Genomic DNA, 4,682 nt, shown 5'->3' on the forward strand with positions numbered 1-4,682 from the left:
GTACCCTCATCTGCCTTCCTGAAAATCATTCAGCTTCAATACTTTCTCCTAAGCCTTGCAAAACCACTTTTGTTTCCTGATGCTTTGGGCAACTGACAACATCTTCACACAGCTCCTGACGTTGTCTTCAGATCTCGGACTTGCCACTGCCCACGGGGTGCTTGCCTCCTCGGCGATGCTGAGCATGCTTTGACCTGGGGAACAGGCACCAGCCTGCACCTCCCTTGGAGTGCACAGGAGTGGGGCAGAGGTGGCAGCTTCTTTTTAGGTCTGAAATCCAGGGAGTGAAGCAGCCTGCCTTGGGACAGGAGGTTATGGAGGGATACAGATTAGTCATCCAAGGCACTGTAGAAGAGCCAGCTAAATCCAAACTGCTGATGATTGAACTGAGGCTGGCTGCTGGTACGTGCCTTCTGCATGGGAAGCTGGTCCCGGGTGGCCCAGAGGTCAGGCAGGATGGGCTGTGCCTGCCTACAGAGGAGCAGAGATGTCTGTCCTCGCCGCCACGCAGCTCTGCTTTGCAACTAGAGACCGGACACAAGGATCTCATGAAAGCCCCTTCTTGTAGGAGGGCTCCCAGTGTCGGGAAAGGCCCTGTTGCATGGGCTGAGGGCAGCTGCTGAGCCAGGAAGGGCTTTTGTCTGAGAAAGGGCGGATGTCACGCATGCAGAAGAGTTAGTCATGTGGGAAAGAAGGCAGCTCGGGGGATTAAAAGGACTATTTATTTGCCCAGCCCCCTGTTTGAAGCATGAGGAAGAGGGAGAGGATCTGGGATTGCCCCCCAGTGATGCCCAGGTGCCGCTGCAGCAGCACAGCTCCTCTCCAAGCATGTCTGCTGTATCAGGGTGATGTGTGGAGGGGCTAAAGCCACCCCCGGGCCGTTCCCTGCCTCCACAAAGCCACTTTGCAGGGAGTCCTCAGAGCAAGGATTTGCCAGGTATTTAACTGATGTGAGCCGCTCCTTGGCAAACGGCAGAGGAGTGGCAGAGAGTGGGGCAGCTGCAGCCGTGCACAGGCGGTGGGGTGGCTGAACTGCGGCAGCTTGTCCTCCCTAGGGTTGCTCCAGGCCAGGCAGCCCTGGCGCTGTGCAGCCACAGCCCTTCAGAGCCCCTCTCTGTAAATCGGTCACTGAGTAATGCTTATGTCTGTCTTTGATGCACTAGGTGGAATGACAAAGTGCAGCAGAGAGCGTAAGCGTAAGCTTCTGCCTGGAAAATGGCCTGATAATGGTATTTTAGGCAATTTCAGGGTGTGCGGTGCCCAATACGCAGCACAGTGATTTCTTATTGAGGCATGCCTTAAATGCAATTCTCTGTTATTGCAGTCCTAGTTTCATAGCACAGCTCAGCCAACAACATGAGTGATGAGGCAGAAAAGTGCTCTAACGGAGCCAGGGTACAGATAAACACTGGTGGGCAGCTACTTAAGCAGATGTCAGACAACTTGGACCCTGGGGACTACCGGACTGGGAGGATCAGGTAGGAGCTGGGAGCCACAGCTCATGCTGCAGACCCGAGGGGTGGAGGGGAGGACTGGCACACTGGAGGAGAACGAGCCTGTGTTACCTAGCCAGGTTACCCGCAGCCTTTGTACTGTAGCAGTGGCAAACTGACATAGTTGTCTTTGCTCTAAGCCAAGCAAGCTGGCTGCCATCGCATACAACAACGTGTTTGATTGAGACCAGATTTTAACTCCCAGTTGCTTTTTTCCTGTCACCCAGACCCAATGGCTGCAGCCTTGCTGCCCTTGCTGGAGGTTTGGATTCCCTGAAAAGGCTCAAGGTGCTTCCCTTTTTCAGTTGCTTGCTGTTTCCTTTTTGCCATGGCACAAACTGTCTCCATGCTGCTGCCAGCCTTCCAGACCAGCCCGAAGGTCCACCCCAAGAAATGCTCCCAGCTTATCCAAGAACGGATGGCATCCTCTCCCCGTAGACCTGCTGTCACCGTCTCAGGCTACAGAAATCAGTCCCAGCTCAGAGCCTGGCCACCCTGCAGAAAGCCTGCCGTGGTAGTAAGGCTGACACAAACAAGTCTGTATCCAGTGGTCTCCCATGTGTCTGCTCAATGGGAGCAAATCTATCTGTGAAAGTATGATGTGCTTGGAGCCCAGTGGCTCCCCACTGTTGTAACTCTGCTTTTCAAAATTAAGTTTGTGCTAGTTCATCTCACAGCTTAAAGTTTTTTTCTCTTGTGTTAAGGCAATGGCAAGAAAGATGTAGTGTAATTCTTGTATCATTCCTCAGATATGATATCAAGTACTGCCTTTAGTTATGCAATAGAAAAAAAGTTAGAAATAAGGCTGAAAATTTGTGGCATAATTCAGTGTGACATTTTCAGCTCACCACAATGCTTGCACACACACTTAAATGCAGGTGCAGATGCGCTACCTATACGAAATGAGGTGTCACCCTTCTGTCCCCTGCAGGTACCCCCCAAGTATCCCACTGCCTGGGGACCCCTGGTTTGTGCAGGCACCCCTCGCAGTTTCAGGACTGTGCATGGGCAAGCGGCCTCTGCAGGCTGGAGCGAGGAGCACAAATGTCTCCTGCACCACGGCAGGGAGATGACAGCTATCAGGGCTGCCCCTGAGGAAGGCACCAGAGCACTGTAAAGGGGGAAAGCATAACACCTGCATGTAAAAAGGGAATTTTGGATCAGCCAAAATTTTTAGCACCCTAAAAAGTACTCGGTCCAGTGATTGTGCAGTTAACTTACCAGCATAGAAGAGAAAGTAAAAGAGTTAAAGCGAATAGTCAACATAGTCTCTGTTCTCTGCTGGAGGAGAAGAAATCATATCAAGGTAATAATAGACATAATTCTCTGCTCTGACAGAAAACAGATGAAACAACAACACAAAAATCTTTCGACATTTCACCACATGACAGTCTCACTGGCAAATTAAGGAATGATGAGCTAGACAAGAATCACGGAAGGCACGTAATTACTTAAAAAACAGGCTCCATGGTTCTCAGCCAAGAAGAGGAGCCATTTTAAGTGATGGGTCTCCTGGGCCTTGCTGTGCCCCATATGATCTGGATGTGGGAATAGAAAACCTATTTATTAACAGGTTTGTCGGCATTGCCAAGCCAGGAGTCCTTTGAAGGATTACAATTCCAAATGATCATAAAAAATTGGAAAAATGGTCTGAACTCAGTGTGATGGACTTCAGCCCAGACAAATTCAAAATGCACTAATTAGTGCTACCCTAGAACCAGAAGTACAGAGACAAAAAGGGGGATGGCTGAGCAGGTAGTAGTGCTACCAGAAAGGTCACAACTGGAATATGAGTCCATGTTGGCTAATGTCGCCAGGAAGAAGGTGTGTATCAGCAAGGTACAGCATGTAAGACGCAGACGGTGATTGCACTAGTGATCATTGATAAGGTGTCTTTGTGATCAGATGTGGACACCATCGCTAAGGAAACACAAAATGTGGCGGGTCTGGATGGCATCAAGAAGAGTAACATGCAATTTATGGAACATGGCCTCTGGGGAAGGATTGAGTGAATGTTGTTGGCTTTCACTTGAAAAAAAACCCCAAAGATTGTTGGAGGATTGCAAGTGGATGACAGGTATCACTCGTCCCTGGTCCACAGGACATGGTATCAGAAGGTATTGAAGCAAGGTGCTTCCTCATGGTCCCTGTTTTCTGGCTCTGCTTGCAGGGGATGCCTGTTGCAGGTGGCCTTGCTGAGGCCATGCTGTTCTCAGCCCATCACAGGTGGGAGTGCAGGAGCTCCTTTCCTGGGGTTTAGCAATGAAGGGGCTGGTTGCTGTTGATCCCATGTGGACAAAGTCGTAGTGGTTTTGGAGAAGCTCTGCCAGGAACTGGAAACCAGCCACCATGGAGGTGGCTGCAGAGTTGCATCTCAAAAAGTGTCCCCCCCAAGAAACACACAGACAAACAAATGGAAAACAAAAGCAACCCAGTGATACTGAGCAGAAATAGGCTAATTTAAAAAATACTAAGGTATTGTCTGATCGATAACACTCAACCCAAGCTGCATTTCCAGAACTAATTCATGCATTGATTTTCCCATTGATTTCCAGTAAGTGCTAGGTTCCTGGCTAGATTAGCAAAGGTATTTAGATATTAAACTGGAGTCATCTTAGTAGTCTTAGTCATCTTAGTGCTTAAATCCAGTTGATTTATAGTTCAGATTAGGTGTCTGTGCAAGATGTGTTCCCACAAAGTCTTGCTACTTTTTGACAGTTCAGTGAAGACACTTAAAAACCTGGTTTTATATGCCCCAGTTGCTTTGAAAATGAGGTATATTCTCCAAATCACTCAGGCTTTGCAAAGACTTTTAAAACATGGGCCTAAACACTCAACCAGGTATCCTATGTCAGGCTAACTGGGGTTTCTTCCTGCCTGGGAGTTAAGGTTCACGGCTTGGTGTTTCAGTGAAGTTTCTAAATATTTTTACAGCTTATCACCAACCTGTTAAAGGATTCACAGATTCTGAGCTACCAAAGACACAGTCAGGCTATAGATAAAGTGACCAGCTGTATCATTGACAGCACATTTGGGAAACATTAACCAAAAGTAAAAGCCTTTTATAAGAAGGCCATAAAATGACAGGAGGAATTATGTTTTTCCAAAGTTAATCATTGACTTTTGTTTATTTGGCTTTTTATAAAAAACTTTTTCCTTTCTCTCCTACAATGGATAAAACCTATAAAA

The sequence above is a fragment of the Phalacrocorax carbo genome, chromosome 1, assembly GCF_963921805.1.
Source record: "Phalacrocorax carbo chromosome 1, bPhaCar2.1, whole genome shotgun sequence".
NCBI classification, from domain to species: Eukaryota; Metazoa; Chordata; class Aves; order Suliformes; family Phalacrocoracidae; genus Phalacrocorax; species Phalacrocorax carbo.